General features: G+C 44.1%; 1 protein-coding gene across 1 annotated transcript in view; it reads left to right on the forward strand.

Moving 5' to 3' along the window:
• The window catches only part of ABCF2 (ATP binding cassette subfamily F member 2), a 1,573,086-nt gene that overhangs the window by 852,360 nt on the left and 702,204 nt on the right, over window positions 1-18,522 (forward strand). The window lies entirely within an intron of this gene.

Raw genomic sequence — 18,522 nt, forward strand, 5'->3', positions numbered from 1 at the left:
TTCCAGTCTAAAGCATCCGTGGATAACATGTGCAGCAGCAACTGGGACTACACCCAGTACCTTTGTTACTCATTACAAATTGGATCTAGTCATTAGAGGTGTAGAGCATCTTTTGGTTCAGATGTGCTCAGGAATATCCTTAATTTTGTTCACCCAAGGTTATAGGTAGCTGTGGACTTTCATCAGTTGAGGACAGAATGAAAATTGACATCAGATAAAGAAATTGTATACTCACCATAACATTCTATCTGATATTGTTAATCCTCGTTCATTCCTTGCGTATGGCTATCGGTTCCGACCTCTGAACCGAGCTGGCCATTTTCCAAGCTTGCATCAGCTTCAAACTCTCGAGCTATACTCTTACCCACAATCCCCCTCTCCCTGTTACCTCAGATTTTGTTTGCCGCATTGCCATTCGGTCATGTCAACCTACTTCTCTTGAGCTAAGTACAGTCATTTTTGTTTAATAGTTTTACAGATTACTTTTCTGTCAGAAAAGTTCATATTTTATTGTCTCTTACCCTATCACATCTAGCGTACATAATTTCTTCAGGTTTTTCTGCTTCTTTCTTTACCACTTTTACTGTGAGGTATTCTCTCTCTACCATCATTGGTAATCCTTTTCCTCTCATACCTTCAGGTACTCTCTTGTACCATTGCTGGTACCTTTTCTATTAATTTGCTGTCATGGCAGATAAGAAAGGTAGTCCTGGGTTTAAGCGGTGTTCTGATTGTGGACGCAAACTGCCTACTTCTGATGCACACTGTTTGTTTGGGAGCTTCCCATTTGTCTGTTGACCCACCCTGTACTATTTGTGAGAACTTTTCTAATAGAAACTTGTTGGAAAGGAAAAAAGCTGTTACTGAAGGGACTTCTAAAATCTCCCTTTTCAGAGGCTATTTCTGGGTCGGAGGCCTCAATCCCTCCTAGAGCCCATAAGAAAACCTTGGATGTTCCTACTAAGGCTAAATCTTGCCTTCGTCCCCGGCTGGGGACTCCCGCCAACCAAAACCTAAAAAGGCTAAAGTTTTGGCTCCGGAGCTCACCCAGTGCTTTCGGTGCCTAGACCTTCGGCTCATTAGTGATTTTGGCTCCGTCTTCTCTTGCATCCTTCACTATATCGGCACCGAGGGGCTCCTCAGTTCAGACCATTACCACTGTATCGGCACCGACCGTGTCGGCTCTGAGATCTTCCTCTGAATCAATGCCTTTATTGTTGACTCCAGTTTTGTCGGTTCCAGCTTTGGCACCAACAACCACTTCGGCACTGATCCCTGTGTCGGTGCAGACCATGACCTCGGCACAGATGACTTCTTCGGTGCAGACAACAGTAGTCCAGTCTTTCTCGACACCGTTGTCCTCTGTGTGGACAGATGAGATGGGCACAGAGTCTGCCTCTTCTGTGGACAGGCCGGTTTCTCCCTCAGTCTCAGTGAGGTCCACTAGAAGCCTTTCCAAACATGATGTGTTGCGTTTTGTGGACCAGTTACTCTTGGCCAGAGGTATCCCACCCCTCAGGAACTATCCCACCCCTCAGGAACTATCCTTTCTTGGGAGGTGATCACCCATCTCCAAAGACCCCTTCTTATTCTCCTCCTTCATTGCTTTTGAAGTCCATGGATATAGCATAGTCATCCCCTTCTGTGGTCCCCTTTATGGATCTCACTAAGGAACCGCAGTTGCCTTCATGGCAGGAAAGTTTTGCTACGACCCAGGATGTCAGTTGTAAAACTTATAGTTTGCTGCTCCACATCCATCCAGGGACTCCGGGTCGGCAGGCTGAGCCACTTAGGGGAGGGGTGACCTCTGTCCTAGACATGCACTCCTCTTCGGGTGGACCAGCCTTCCAACTGATGGAGAAGGCTTTAGCTGCTGCTGGCAATACCAGACTGTGTCTATACTTCCGCCCTCCTCTGGTACACTGGTTTCACAAGTCGCACCTAGCGGACACCGGGTGCAAGGGCCGCAGGACATATTCCCAGAGGAGTCCCCTTTTCCGCTGTCTTCTCCAGCTTCTCCCACTGAGGAGGTCCACCGGAAAATTTTGTGTAAGTGGAAGCACATGGACTCCACAGAGGAGTCCCTCATCGAAGGCACAGATTTCGATGAGGGGGAAGGATCCCCTCTGTCACCCTCTGAGGTATCCTTTGGTGATATCCTCGAAATCCTGAAACAGAGAGGTGACTGGCAGTCCTCTAATCTGACCTCTGAGGAATCTGTGTTCCTGCAGGCTTTTCGCGCCCGGCCCCCTACCTCCTGGATTACTCCACCTGCCGTTGAACTTGTCCAGCTCATCGTGCAGCATGCTTGGAAGGTTCCTGATACCGTCAAAGCTATTCCCCGGAGGCCAGATAAGATCTTGTCCCCTCCTGCTTCGGATCCCCATTAGTCCAAAGGTCTTCCTGTGGATGTTTTGGTGGTGGCGGCTGCAACAAAAAAATCTGGCAGAAGAAGAAAGCCAGACTGTCCATCTGCCTAACAGAGTCCCGGGCCCTGGACAGGATAGGGAAGCACACCTTTGCTTCAGCGACCTTTGCTATCAGGTCCCTGAATTATATGGCACATTTTACAAGGCTTCAAAGGGATCTGGTTTCTGAGCTCTCTGAAACCTTGGCTGGTGACAAAGTGGCCTCTCAACTGACCACCATTGAATCTATATCAAACTCCTCTATGCGACTGATATCTCACGCATCAGAAGGAGCAGCGGGTTCAGCTGCGTTCTTGAAACGACTCGCCTGGATGCGCTTGTGCAACTTCGCGGAGCCCTCCAAGTCTTCTTTTCTTAATGCCCCCATTGAGGCCTCCTTGTTTTGGGCCCAAAGTTAAAAGCACACTGGCCAGATGTGAACAGGACGGTAAGACCCTTTCTGCCGTTGGTGTCCATTATTCTTCCCTCAACGTGCTTTCTCCCGAAACCAAAAGAGTGGGAAGATATGGTTCAAGAAATCTCAGGGTCCTTTCAGTGACACACAGGCCGAGTTCTCCCCAAGAGGCAGAGGGGGAAACTCACAGGGAAAGACTCTCCTTTTGGGGCAGAGGGGGTCCGCATAACCAGGGTTCCAGGGATTCTTTCCCTGGTCAATCCTACCAGCGCTCCTGAAGAGCGGCCCAACTCCTTTCCTTCTACCCTTTTGCCTGGCTAACCATCACCACTGATTCTTGGGTACAGAGGATTATAACCAGAGGTTATCATATCCCCTTCAATCTTTGTCCTGTCCCTTCAAAAAATCTTCCCGATGTTCCACCCAGTCAAAGGGAAGAAGCAGCACTAGAGATAGAAAAGCTACTAAGAAAGTCATCCAAATAGTCCCTCCAGAACAGATTGGATCCGGATTCTACTCCACTATTTTTGGTGCCAACGAAAACCGGGGACTGGAGAACAATTTTGGATCTCAGTGTACTGAACAAGTTTGTAAGGGTACAAAAATTCCTTATGGTCACAATACAGTCTATTTTCCCACTTTTGGAAAAAGACGATTTGATGTGCTCCATAGATCTTCAAGATGCGTACTACCACATAAAGGTAGACAGGCCATAAAGAAGATTTCTGCGCTTCGTGCGGGAGCCAGACACTACCAGTTCAGAGTACAGCCTTCTGACTCTCTACAGCCCCAGTGTTCACAAAGTGCATGGCAGTTGTCACAGCTCACTTGCAACTTCAAGGATTCCAGGTGTTTCCATACCTAGACTGCTGGCTCATTTTCGCCCCCACCAGACATCTACTGGAAAAAGCCCTGGCATACTCTCTCCTCGTTGCTCAAAGTCTAGGCATAACCATAAACTGGCAAAAATCCAATCTCACCCCATCTCAGTCGACAGAATTTATAGGGGTTATTTTGGACACAAAAAACTGCAGAGCTGCTATTCCAGAGCACAGAATTCTAAGGATAAAGCAACAGCTAATTCCAATCCTTTCAAGGGAAAAGTCCACGGTTCACTCGGTTCTACAGCTGTTGGGTTCCAAGGCAGCCTCCATCACCATTGTTCCCCTGGCCAGGTTTCACATGAGGCTTCTACAATGGTTACTGCTCACCCAATGGTATCCTTTTCGGCATCCTCTTTCAGCCATGATTCGAGTAACCCACAGGTGCAAACAGGATTTAAATTGGTGGATGACACACAATTTCTCACAATGGTCTTGTCCCTTCTCCCCCCAGCAACCCAAGGCCACAGTGACCACGGTCGCCTCCCTGATGGGGGGGCGCTAAGTCAGGGGCAGACAGTCCAAGGCACTTTGCCCGATCTGGAGGCCCATCTGCATATAAATGTTCTACAGCTGAGGGTGGTGCTTCTAGCGTTGCAAGCATTCCATCCCCTGCTGCCGTCTGGGACAATTGCGATTCAGTCAGACAACATGACGGTGGTCTGGTACATCACCAAGCAAGGTGGAACCAAGTCTTACCCCCTTTGTCGAGAGGCCATGAGGATATGGCAATGGGCGATGGCTACCAACCATTTTCTTCTAGCAACACACATTCCCGAGAGTTTCAGTGTGATAGCAGACAGACTCAGCAGGTGCATTCTCCAACCTCACGAGTGGTCCCTGAATCCCTTGATAGTGGCAGAGATCTTCCACCTCTGGGGCCGTCCTTGCTGCGACCTCTTTGCATCCCCGACCAACTACAAATGCAGCAACTACTTTGCCCTGATTCCCCCTCCGGGACATTCACCCAGGGATGCTGTAGTCCACGATTGGCCCTCGGGTCTTCTTACGCATTTCCACCCTTTCCCCTCATTTCCCCAGTTTCTGAAGAAAGCATGTCGGTTGAAGAGCAAGGTGATCCTCATAGCCCCATATTGGCCTCGACAGATTTGGTTCCCCTTCCTTTAGCCTCACCTACTAGATCGACCATGGATTCTCCATCCAACCCCGGAGTTGATCTCACATCCACAGAACCTGTTTCATCCCAACTTGAACTGCCTGAAGCTCACGGCTTGGCTACTCCAATTCCCTTGATTGCCAGGCAGAATGATCTTTCTTTACCTGTACGTGATATTCTCATTGCTTCTCATAAGTCTTCCACTAGAATTACTTATCTGAGCAAATGGAAAAAGATTTACCTGTTTGCTGCAAGATAAACAAGTAGACCCCTTTTCAGCACCAGTGTCGATAATACTAGACTATCTAGCTGACCTTTTGCAATCAGGTCTATCGGCCTCTACCATTAGAGTTCATTTGGCTGTAATTTCTAATTTTCATGAGGGTATCACAAGATTCCTCTCATGTCCCATAAATTGTGCAAGACCTTTGTAAAATGTGTGAATCATCTGAAGCCACCTTTTAGAGAACCTATTCAACCATGGAATTTATCATTAGTTCTACAAGCTGTGACAATGTCACCTTTTGAGCCAGCCTCTTCTTGCAACCTCAAGTATTTGTCATGGAAAACCTTGTTTTTGGTCACCATTACCTCTGCCAGGCGTATTTCTGAGCTTCAAGCTTCTATGTATCAAGAGTCCATACTTGATTTTTCATAGAGATAGTGTCTCTGAGAACTAATCCGTCATTTCTGCCTAAAGTGATCTCTGAAATGTCCATTAATCAAGCCATTGAATTGCCAGTTTTCTTTCCCAATCATTCAAACAGAGGAGTATTGCCTACATACCCTAGATATCCACAGGCAAATCCGTTTTTACTTAAACAGGACTAAACCCTTTGTAAATTTAACCAGTTATTGTTGGTCTTTTCTGGACCTAGATTAGGATCTGCTGTTGCTAAGGTCACATTAGCTAGATGGTTGAAGGACTGTGTGACCTTCATTTATACACAACATAATATATCGTTGCCTACTGCCATGAAAGCTCATTCAACAAGGTCGGTGGCAACTTCTGCTGCCTTCCATGCCAGAGCTTCTTTACATGACATCTGTGCAGCTGCAACTTGGGCTACGCTTCATACCTTCATCAATCATTACAAATTGGATTTGGCCTCCAGGGGAAGAGCATCTTTCGAGTCTATGGTGCTCAGGAATGTCCTTCCATGAGAGCTGCCCAGGAATAGAGGTAGCTGGGGACTCTGTCCCATGCGTAAGGAATGAACGAGGATTAACAATATCAGATAAAGAAGTTTTGTCTTACCATAACGTTCCATCTGTATTGTTGATCCTCGTTCAGTCATTACGACTCTCCCTCCTTCCCCCTCCTGTGGTTTCTAGTGGATCTCACCATCCGTTTCTCTTAAGGTATTTGACTAGAGGTAGCCTCTACCTTCTTTGACTTGCAAACTCAATCGGAGGTAACAGGGAGAGGGGGATTGTGGGTAAAAGTTTAGCTTGAGAGTTTGAAGCTGACGCAAGCATGGAAAATGGCCGGCTCGGTTCCGAGGTCGGGACTGATACCCATGAGCAATGACCGAATGAGGATCAACAATACAGATGGAACGTTATGGTAAGACATGACTTCTTTCTGTGTTGTCCATTTTCATTCTTTAACTCCCCACCCACCAACCAACCCCATCCTTTCCAAACTTTTAGAAGAATGAGTTGTTACAGGATGCTGCTGTCCTTTATATTGAGCTGCAGATATAGACTTCCCATTTTTCACTGTGTAGTTGTTCCTTTCACCTCTATACACACAAAACATATATTCTATCTTGCAAAATCAGCAAACAAGATCTGAGGTACTTGGCGTTGGTGCATTATGGGTAAGGGAGAAGCTCAAGAGTTTGATTGCCACGAGCTTTAGCATCAGCCCAGTTGGATCCGAGGGATCGGGTCTGAACTCAACTGTTGAAGAATGAAAATAGGTGGAATATTATGGTGAGTATATAACTTCTTTTTTAGCTGTCCTGCATTACATTACCCAAGTTGACAAAACTGTAGTAGTGTTACATGCTTTACTTTGCTGAATTTACCATTCTGCAAATGGAAATTAGTTTTCCTTTTGCCACTTCATGTAATTTCAGCTTGTTTTTTTTTTTTCTTTGTCTGCCTTTAAGATGATGTTATGGCTGTGGTGCCCTTGAGCTGATAGCAGCATAGAGTATGTGTTGAATAGTGGTGGCTGATTTTTGTGGAGGGATGCTGCTTTGTTTGTGGCTCATACTAGGATGGGAATTTTGTGTCTGCGAGACTGACCTGTATATGAAAAAAAAAAATGTTGGCATTTGTGAGGTTGTATGGTCAGTCTTTTATTTTTAGATTCTTGTACCTTTATTTGAGATGTTTTTTAATGCCTTGTTAGTATACTAAACTGTTTCTGTCTTTAAGACTGAGCCTGTGTGTAGTCCTGGCATTACATAGGATGCCAGTGCAGTAGGGTTGAAAGTACATCAGTGTGCAGACGAGAATATTATGGATTCTGTTTATAGGATTCTAAACCTGTTTTAGAATAGTGTTCAAGTACGATAAGTCAGGTGGTTATCTGCTGTCCTTTGGATGAAGCGTTTAAACTGAGTTCCTAGGTTCCAAGATGGAAGTAATGTGTACGGTCAGTGCTTTTTCCGTACCAACATTGTGCATGTAGTTTCCAGGTTGTATGTAAATGATTGTGTCCTTGCTCACTACTACTTTACACTTTTAATTTTTGTTGTCGATCTATCTATGTAAAACACTGGAGTGCATATTTTCTTTTTCAAGCAACTTTAATGTCTTAAGACATGGACAGTGTGTTGACAGAAAAGAAAACAAGCCATATTGACATATTTCCATATTCATACATTATAGATATCTTTTCTTTCCTTTTAACCATCATCAGTGCAGCATTATATAAATTGCTAAGTTCCTGCCTTCCATTAAGTCTCATATTCCGTAGTTACAGATATTTGCTGACTAAGTATTTCTGATAGAATACTCTGTAAGGAATTTAAAAAAATCTGCCAATCTATTGCACTCCTAAAACACGTTCCCAGTTACCTATTTCTTCCTGTCATGCCAAACATTTGTTATCCACCTGAGGAAAAATTTGAAGTCTGTTTGTGGTATAAAAATACCTATGCAGACACCCCAAGCAAAGATCCTAAACATTCTGGACTTTGTTGCATATTTGGGAGCCATGCGCATGTCCTCCCATTGAACTCTGGTCAACTGGTTTTCCAGTCTCTCTTCCCTGTCCTTTCTAACCACCTCTGATTCTTATAGTTCCCATGCAGTGTTTTACATGCCCTACTAATTATCCCTTTTTTTAACAGTAGCTTCTTTTCTAGATTCAACTAAAAACTCTACCAAGTGGATCCCCCCCCCACCTGTCTCTTTGCCTGTACTGCCAATCCCTGTTTGGGATGGCAGTCTCTAGCCAGTAGTCCAAATGTTTTCTTGCCCTCTTCCCATTCTGTTATCTTTCCCTGTCTGGTTATTTACTCTCATATATTGGCTCCTTTGCCAGTTTCCACCAGTAAATTCCAGTCTGTCTTGCCTATTCTCTCTGTCCCTAATTATAGTCATCCTTCTCAACAAATTCTCCTTTCTCCATTCTTGTGTTGGTTTAGTTCTTAGAGGACTTTCTGCTACTTTATAGATATAATCTGTATGGCTGCTTTTTTAAGGATCTGCATCCAAAATCCCACTCTCTCCTTATTTCTTTAATTCCCCGATGTTCTTCGTCTCACATTGCTGCAGTCATAACCTGTGGGGTAGTCCGCTGTCCTCAGTCGGCCCGAATACCAAAGAGTTAGGCTGGCGTCGGTCATGGGCGCCCGGAGCTGACATCAGTACGTAGTAGTACTTAAGTGCATGCCCGGCGCCATATCCTCAGTCTTTCTTGCCGCGTGGTCCGAAGCAGAAGCAGCGTTTGCAAGTGCCGTTCGGCGTTCTGAAATTTTCAATTTTCGAGTTTCAGACCGAAGACCAAGTTGGGCTAAGTACCCCGTTGGGGAAAATTTTTGTCTTTTCTTGCCTCAGTTAATCCGGATGTCAGAAAAAGTTAATAATTGTATTTCTTGTGGGAAACAGATACCTCATAGGGACTATCATTCTCTTTGTATTCCTTGCTTAGGGCCTGAACACGACGTAGTCGGGTGTCGCTTTTGCACTAGATTTAATAAGCAAGCGCACCATTAAACGCAGATTAGACTGTGCTAGGCTTGTTTTCGGTAAGCGGTGTAACTACAACATGCCGTCGGATCCTCCCACGCCCGCTACCGCAAAAAAGCGAAAAGATAAATCCTTAAGGTCTAAACCGGATGAGTCGTCCATTGCGGACGCCGGTTCTATGGAATCTACGGTTGGATCTGTGGATCCAGCCGAGGTCTCGGCTGAATCCCAGGGGGAACCTTTACTTTTGCAGGAGTTGGCCTCTCAGGAGTTAGGTCAGGCCGAGGGTGCTTCTCAAGTTTCTGTGGTTCCATCCTTACAAAAGGTTATTAGGCCTTCTACTTCAGTCACTAAAGGCCCTGCTAAGGCTAGACCTGGTATTTCTGGTACGGGCCACAGCCCTGGTTCTTCGGGCTCTGTTCCTAAAAAGCATATGTTGAAAATGGCAGAGGATTTGATTACTTTGATCAGGGGTTCTATGCCCCCTCCAGAGAAGAGGCCTAGAGTGGAGACAGATTTAGAGGGAATGGAACATTCCTCAGATTTCTCTGAGTCCTCAGCTGAGGATGTTCAGGATTTTCCTCCCTATTCTGATTCGGATGCAGAGGATTCCTGTCCTTCTGCTTCACCTCCAGAGGATTTTTCCTTTTCTGAAACCTTGCATTCCATGAGGGAGCATTTCAAGTGGGAAGGTCAGGATTTTTCAGATTCTCGTAAGAGGCTTAGGGAATTTTTGTTTTTGCCACAACATAGGCCTTTGGCTATTCCCCCTGTTTTAGATGTTGTTCAGGATGTTTTTTCTGAAGCTTCCCTTAATCCTGATTCTTTACCCCCTGCCCCTGTCAATCCAGACAGGTATTGCAGAGTTCCAGAGGCACATAAATATTTGTATAAGAGCCCTAGAGCTGACCCGGAAACTATTAGTCAAGGGCCTAAGGGGGTCAGGGCTTCTGTGGTTAAGAATCCAGTTCCTTTGGATAAAGATTCTAGAGCGTTGGATAGGTGGGGTAAAAAAGTGTACACCTCTTCTACGTTAGCTATGAGGGCTTTAAATTGCCAATTCCATATGCTGAAGTATCAGAACTTTCTGTTAGGTCAATTGAAATCTAAGGTAGATGCTTTATCTGAGGGTATAGAGTGTAAGGAATTGCAGGACTTGGTTCATGCTTCAGATCAAGTTGGTAAACATTCCTTGCAGTGTGGCTTCGATGCCCTTCAGGCTTCTTCCAGGGTAGCTGCTACTGGTTCAGTTATTCGTAGACATGCCTGGCTTTAGGATCAAAATTTGTCAGAGCATGTTAAAGCTCGGATTTTGGATGCTCCCCTTCAATCTGAAGTTCTTTTTGGTTCCCCTGTGGAGTCAGTTTTGAAAAAAATGGAGGACAAAGCTAAGTCTATGCAGACAGTTAAGGAATTTTTGCAAGTGCAGCCCCCTAAGTTTAGCAGGAATTGGCCTGCAAGAGGATGGTCTTACCCTTCTTCAGATTTTCAGTCTAAGGGCAGGTCTAGACGTGGTAGGGGCAGGGCTCACGCTCAGGGTTCTTTCAGAACTAGGACTTGGAGTTCTCCTGCACAATCTTCTGGTGAGGGCAGGGGTCAGCCTTTTCGTAAACAGACCCAATGACCTGTATCTCCAGCTGCCAGATCCTTCCTTTCTGACAGCTCCTCTAGGAGGAAAGTTGGCACTTTTCAAACAAAATTGGCATTCTGTCACCCAGGACAGATGGGTGTTGGACATAATAAATCAAGGCTACAAGTTTTATTTTCACACTTTTCCCCCTTTCAAAGGCATGCCAGATGTACCTCCTCAGCAAAGGCTGGAGGCTCAGGAACAGATTTCTTTGCTTTTACAGATGGGGGCAATCCAGGTGGTACCTGCGCCAGAAGTAGGCCTAGGGTTTTATTCTCGACTATTCCTAGTGCCAAAGAAAGGAAATACTTGGAGGCCAATTCTGGATTTGTCCATTCTCAATACATACCTAGACATTCCAAAGTTCAAGATGTTAACTTTACAGCAACTTCTGCCTCTGTTAGGCAAAGATCACTGGATGGTAACTCTGGATCTCAGAGGCCTATCTTCACATTCCTATCAGGCCCAGCTGCAGGAGATTCCTGCGTTTTCGGGCTGGCACTTCTCATTATCAGTTCTCTGCATTGCCCTTTGGTTTATCTACTGCGCCCAGGGTGTTCACAAAGGTTCTGGCTCCTGTAATAGCTTTCTTAAGACTGAGGGGAATACAAATTTATCCTTATCTGGACGATTGCCTGATTCTAGCTCAGGACAAAGACAGGTTACTTCAACAGCTACAGTATGTAATGGCAGTTTTAAGGTGCCTAGGGTATTCTGTGAACGAAACAAAGTCCAGTCTAGTACCCTCTCAGGACATGTGCTTTCTGGGTGTGAGACTGAATACAGCCTCTCAGATGGCTTTTCTGACCCCGGACAAACAAAGAACTCTTCCTCTATACTTCCAGCGATTATCAGTACTGTCCAGGCTGACTGCAAGGACAGTCCTTCAAGCCTTGGGGTTCATGGCATCTTGCATTCTGGTACTTCCCAATGCCAAACTGCATATGAGGAAGCTACAATGGTATCTCAAAAGTGTATGGACTCAACACTGCCACGATTTGGACACTGTCATTCCGATAATACCTTGCATCCAGAAGGAATTCTTGTGGTGGGCACAGGAATGTCACCTAAACAAGGGACTCTGTGTGACTCGACCAGAGGCGAGTCAGATCTTAACGACGGATGCCTCGGACCTGGCTTGGGGAGCACACTTCAATGGGAAATGGATTCAAGACACGTGGCTTCCCAAACTACAGCATTTGCATATCAACATGAAGGAGATGTTAGCAGTCCAGTATGCCCTGATGGCTTTCAAGGGCCTACTTCAACCAGGACAGGTGTTGATACAAACAGACAACACTACAGTCATGTGGTACATCAACAAGCAGGGAGGGACCCATTCTTATCCTCTTTGCAGACAAGCTATGATATTGTGGGAGACTGCTCTGGGTTTGCACATCACTCTTCAAGCACGGTTTCTGCCAGGAGCACAGAACTCCCTAGCAGATGTATTGAGCAGACAAATTGTGGATCCCCACGAATGGAAATTGGATCCTCGGGTATTTCAACAGTTGACAGTGGCTTGGGGAACTCCAGACATAGATCTGTTCGCTTCTCCTCTAAATTTCCAACTACCAAAATTTTGCAAAGATGTTTCACCCAAAAGCTTGGAAAGTGGATGCTCTATCTTTCAGTTGGAACAACCTTCACGTCTATACTTTTCCTCCTCTGCCTCTCCTTACCAAGGTTCTCTTGAAGGTCAGGTGGGACAAGCCTTGCATGATCTTAATAGCACCAGATTGGCCACGACAGCACTGGTATCCTCTGCTGAGGAGTTTAATTCAGGAGCCTCCTTGGCCTTTGCCACAGCTTCCTCACTTGTTGTCCCAGTCAAGCAGTCATTTGCTCAATGTCCGGGTGCTGTCCCTGCATCTAACGGCCTGGCGTATTCTGTTTTAGAGCCTGTGGGTTCTCAGCTTCCTCAACAGGTTTTAGATGTCATTTTGGAAGCTAGGCGGCCAAGCACTAGAAAAGTTTATGCTGATAAATGGAAGAGATTTTTTCTTTGGAGCACAACAAAGGACTTTGATGTCTCTGTACCTAATTTGAGTTTTACACTGCAGTACCTTACTGAGTTACTAGACAAGGGTTTGTCATTTTCCTCTGTGAAAGTTCATGCTGCAGCCATTTCTGCTCACTATGATTGTGACCCTCCTTTATTTTCTCACCCTTTGTTTAAGCAATTTCTTAGAGGGGCAAAAAATATAAGACCCCCACGTAGAGCTCCTACTCCTTCCTGGGATCTCAATTTTGTGTTGGAGAAGCTTACTTTGCCTCCTTTTGAACCTGCAAGGCTACGTCTGAATTGAAGTTTTTGTCTTGGAAGACTGCCTTTTTGTTGGCCATTACTTCTGCTAGAAGGGTATCTGAATTGCAGGCTCTCATGGCAGTTGAACCCTTTCTAATATTCCATAAGGATAGAGTTTCTTTGCGTACTAACCCTACTTTCATGCCAAAAGTGATTTCTAATGTGGCCTTGAACCAGTCTATCCATTTGCCTACCTTTTATGCTGATCCCCAAAATAAAGGGGAAAAAATCTTGCATTCTTTGTATATACACAGGCAGTTACGTTATTATTTGAGCAGAACTAAGGAGTTCAGACAGACTCAACAGTTATTTCTTTCTTTTGCTTTGGGTTCACAAGGGAAAGCTGTTTCAAAGCAGACCATTTCAAAATGGATTGGTAATTGTATTGCTTTTTGTTATTCTCATCATGGGAAGGATGTTCCTGCTGGGATTAGACCTCATTCCACTAGGGCTACTGCCACTTCTACTGCTTTTTTGAGGGGTGTAGCTACTAAGGATATTTTGGAAGCAGCTACTTGGAGTTCAGTTCATACTTTTACTAAACATTACCATCTCCCTCTTTTCTCCAAGTCCAGGGCTGGGTTTGCCACTGCAGTGTTACAGGGCACGTTAGCAGCCCCCAATGCTTTTTAGTTTGCCAGCCTCCCTTTTCCTTTGCTTTGGGATTCTACCCACAGGTTATGACTGCAGCAATGTGAGACGAAGAACATAGTACAGTTTTGTACCTACCATAAATGTAGATGTTCGAGGATCCACATTGCTGCAGTCCTGTTTTCCCTCCCTCCTTCCCCTCTTTGGTTTGGGGGTGTTGTTGTTATTGTTCCTTGGGGATAATTATTATTTTTCTCCTTTTGTGGCTTTGGCCTTTTCTTTTTAAGGCCTTCTGACATCTGGGGCAAGAAAGACTGAGGATATGGCGTCGGGCATGCACTTAAGTACTACTACGTACTGACGTCAGCTCCGGGCGCCCATGACCGACGCCAGCCTAACTCTTTGGTATTCGGGCCGGCCGAGGACAGCGGACTACCCACAGGTTATGACTGCAGCAATGTGGATCCTCAAACATCTACATTTATGGTAGGTACAAAACTGTACTTTTCATCATCATCATCCCTTTCCACTTTGTCATGTATTTGAGCCTCATCTGTATAGCACAAAAATATCAATTCAGATCAGATTATCCTAAACCACCTTTTTATATTGGAAGGCTCAATTTAGTCTACTTGACCCTTGCCCTCTTTCCCTCCCAAATAAATTCCTTCAACTCTTATTGTCCACAACTTCTAATCTGGTTGATTAAAAATATGCCTGACCTGTATATAAATTTAATGGGATTAAAAACATTTTCACTACTTGTATCTTATCCATATCCATAAACAAGAGCGTCCACTTTCTGTATTGTCTTTTCTTTAGACTCTCCCCTACATATCATTAGCTGCCTTAACAGAAGCCTTTTAATCCATGTTACTAAAGACTTCATTTTATCGTGTCTACATCAGTGTGGTTACTGCTGAACCAGTTCGTGTGTACATAGTACCGCTATAGCCTTTGTTTTATGTTCATTAATTTTATATCCTGACAAGACTTGAAACTGACTCAAAACATTCCATAACACTGACATGTCCTTTTCTGGTTTTGTCAGATACAAAATAATATTGTCTGCAAATAAAGCTAACTTTTCTTGATTACCATACCAATTATATCCTTGAATTTGAGTCCCTCATTTTATTTGCCAGTGGTTCTAAATATAAAGCAAATAAAAGGGAAAGAGGAGACACTTGCCTGGTTCCTGTTTGACAGCTTTTCAGAGAGGAACCCTCCCACTTTCATTCTGAACTCCAATCCCCTCATATATCCTCCTAATTTCCCTTTATCAGGGAATGCAAATACTTCCATTGTTTTAATTGTGAAACCCAGCTTACTGTGAATGCTTTTTCTGCGTTAAGGTCTACCAACAGCAGTTTTCTTACATTCTCCTTTCTTCTGGATCATCATTGCACTATTAATGTTGTCAAATGTTTGCCTTCTCATCAAAAAAAAAAAAATCACCATTTCTGTCAGTTTTGGCAACACCTTTGCCAGTCTTTTAGCTGTAATAAGCATTAAGACTTTCTAATCGTTTAAAATTAAAATGGGTGTATATAAAGCTGGGTCTGATGAGCCTTTACTATCTTCAGGTATTACAGCCACCACAACTTTCTTTCAGGATGGTGGTGCTTCCCCTCCTTTTAAATTACTGTTAAATGTCTTCCTGATCTTTATCACTTTGTTCCCTCCTAATTTTCAAACCCCCACAGGAATGTCATGCATTCCTAGAGATTTTCCTGCAGATTGATTTATACATCAGCTTTTCTCATCTCCTGCTGTCTTAACTGTTAACTGTAGAGCATCTTGTACCTCTAAGCTTGGCATACTTGAGTCGTCCATAAATATTACCATTTGTGTGTGTTCTCGATTTCCTCAGTTCTGCCTTGTGCAAATTTTCATAACATTTCCAAAATATCTCTAATGCCTTTAAAGGATCTGTGTTATTTTTCTTGTTATAGGCTCCCTAAGTATGGTAAAAACCCTTTCTATTTTCTGTTGCCTGTGTTGTGCTGAAAGTTTTTGTGCGGTGGAGTTAATTAAAAAAACAGTTGCTTAACAGCAATCTTTCTTAACGAATGCATATTATCCAGATATTAGCCTGTTTTATGAGATTCCCCCTTTTCTGCAATGCTTTAACATTTGTCAGCCCCTCTAAATAATTCTTGTTACTACTTAATCATATATTTTTCTTTTATTTGTATTCTATATTTAAACTCCACATTTTTTGCCCACTTAGCTGTAACGTCTGAAGAAATTTTAGTCTTCCTTAACCCTCATAATTTCCACTACCTATTCCTTAAATTTCTGTCTTTTTAACAAGTAGGTGGGGAAACGCTGGTGTCTCATGTTTGCTTCATTACAGTACATTTTTATATTAGTTTTTCTTGGTGCATGATCTGAAAGTTATTGGATGTGTTGAAGCTTTCAATTAAAGTATTACTGTGAAATAGCCCAGCCCAGTTATTGTAACTTTGGGAACAATATGCACATTCTCTCGAGTTCTTAATACAGTGTTCATGTCTTCCATACCAGATATTTTAATGTGTTTCTTCATAAGTCTACCACCTTGTTATATTCTCATCTAGGTCCCCATATACATTCTCACTTTTGGAAATTAAAGTTCCAGTCCCCACCAGTAAGTAATACTCACTGCTAAAACCTGATTTTCTCCAAAATTTTTCTTAAGCTCCGTAATAGCATATCATCTGTCATTTTCATTCATTCCTCAATGAGTGGGTCTCTGATCCGACTTGGCCACTTTTCTCTAGATTCTTGGATCCAACTTTCAAGCTCCTCACTTTACCCATAATGCCCCTGACCACTACATTATCCCAGACATCATTTGCTATTCTAACAACTTGGTCGGGATTGGGTTCTCTTGAGCTCAGGCAGTTATTTCCTCTAAGTTAGTAAGTAAAAACTTTACGTTTTCATCCTATATTACCTTTCTATAGACAATCCTGTCTTTACCCGCTTAGTTTAATTCACCTTTTTACCAGCTGGTGTTCCTTCTTTTAAGGTAGTCTTGTTACCATTGTTGGGATAGCTGCTATTTCTTTTCTTCTCCATCCTTCTTTCTTAAAAGCAAAAAAATCTCTAATTTTTCTGACTTTACTGGCTGTTGCCTTTTAGCATAGTTTATAGTTTTGGCTGAAAAGCCTACTAGCTATAAGAAGCGCACTCCTTTGGGCATAAGATTCCCATCTATGATGCCCACAGGGAGTGCGTTTTTCTGGATCCTTCTCATTTAGACACTTGTACTATTTACGCTGGTTTCAATGCCAGAGCTATCATTGAACCGATGCAGTAAGCTAGTATTTAAGGGCCTGAGCCCTGCTTCTGCACCTTCTGTTTTAACTTCAGGGACTCAAACATGCTCTCAGAAATCTAAATCTACAGAGCCCAAGGAGCATAAAAAGAGCTCTCCTGTCTGGTCTCTCAAAACTTCTCTGACATCAGAGCCACCAGCTAAGATACCCAAGCACTCGGATCAGAAAACCACAGATCTGAGATGTTCTTCGTGTTTCACTGTTGCAGTCCTCATATATCGGTTATCCGGCTCCCGGTAGCTCTGTCGGCCCGAATACCAAAGTCCTTGGTATATGACATTGGCTGCTGCCAGTTATAAAACTGATGTCAGAACGTCCTGTATAAAGGGAGGCAGCCAATGCCATTTCCTCAGTCTTTCTTGCTGCGGAGCCCGAAGCAGATGCAATTGGCACTAGTGCCGGTCGGCAGTTTACCTTCATTTTGATTTCCGACTACCGACTACCAAGTTGAAGACGCCTTCAGATAAGTACCCCGTTGGGGATCCTCTTTTCTTGCTTTAACGAATGTCAGATAAAGTTAATAACTGTCTTGCCTGTGGAAACCGGATTCCGCACCGTGATTTCCATTTCTTATGTATATCTTTGGGCGTTGAGCACGATGTCCCCAACTGTGATCTCTGTGCTTCCTTTAACCCGCGTACCATACGCCGTAGAGCTAAGATTTTGTATGAGCATTTCGGAGTCTGGCCTAAGTTTGTCGGTATGGTGTCTTCTGGTCTCCTGACTTCAGATATACCTAGGAAACGCAAAGACAAGGACTGCGACAGGCCTAGGGTTAAATCTGCCGATGACGCACCGGTGAAATTGGTTGTCAGCAAAGCGGTAGTCAGTGAGGCGCTTTCGCAGCCCCTGCAGTCCACAGATTTTCAGCCGCAAGCCTCTGCCAAGACCTTTACGGAGTCCGCAATGCTGCAGGCTGCTGTTTCGTTCAGACCCTCTGCCTGTCGCCACCTCAGATGGATCTGGAGCCGCTTTGCAGGCACCGGCTTCTGACGCCTCTTCTTTTCGACATGAGACCAGAACCAGACTGACTACCTTAGTTCAGACTTCTGCAGTTGCTAGGCCTCCCGAGTCCCTCTGAATTGCTAGTAAACCTTCCAGCCGCAAACCTATTCACAAGCAGGCATCGACCTCCCCTCTTGTGCCTCAGTCCAAGTTGGTAAAGATGGCTGGTGAGCTTCTTTCCCTGATTAGGGGCTCTCACCCCCCCCCCCTTCAAAGAGGACTAGGGAATTAACTCCTGATGTTTTGTCTGTCTCAGATTCTGAGATTTCCAGTATGTCAGCTGGTGAAGGAAGACATTCTCAACTTTTTTCTGGCTTTGTGGATTCTGATGCTGAGGACTCTATCCCTTCTGCCTCCCCTCCAGAAGATTTTTCTTTTCGGGATACTTTGAATACCCTTAGGAGCATTTTAAATGGAAATGTCAGGATTTTCCACAGTCTAAGAAAAGAATCCAGGAATTTTTGGATTTGCCTCAGCATACGCCTCTGTCTATACCTCCAGTTTTGGAAGTTGTGGATGATGTTTTCATGGAAAATTCTTAATCTCCTAATCCTGTTTCCTGCCCCCAGAAAACTGGATAGGTTTTATACGGTTCCTGAATCTCATCAATTCCTTTTTATAAACCCTACTGCTGATCCAGAAATTATTTCTCAAGGCCCCAAGGTCATTAAGGCTACTATTGCTAAAAACCC

The sequence above is a fragment of the Protopterus annectens genome, chromosome 3.part1 (genome assembly GCF_019279795.1).
Source record: "Protopterus annectens isolate FY-2018-M chromosome 3.part1, PAN1.0, whole genome shotgun sequence".
Taxonomy (NCBI): Eukaryota; Metazoa; Chordata; order Ceratodontiformes; family Protopteridae; genus Protopterus; species Protopterus annectens.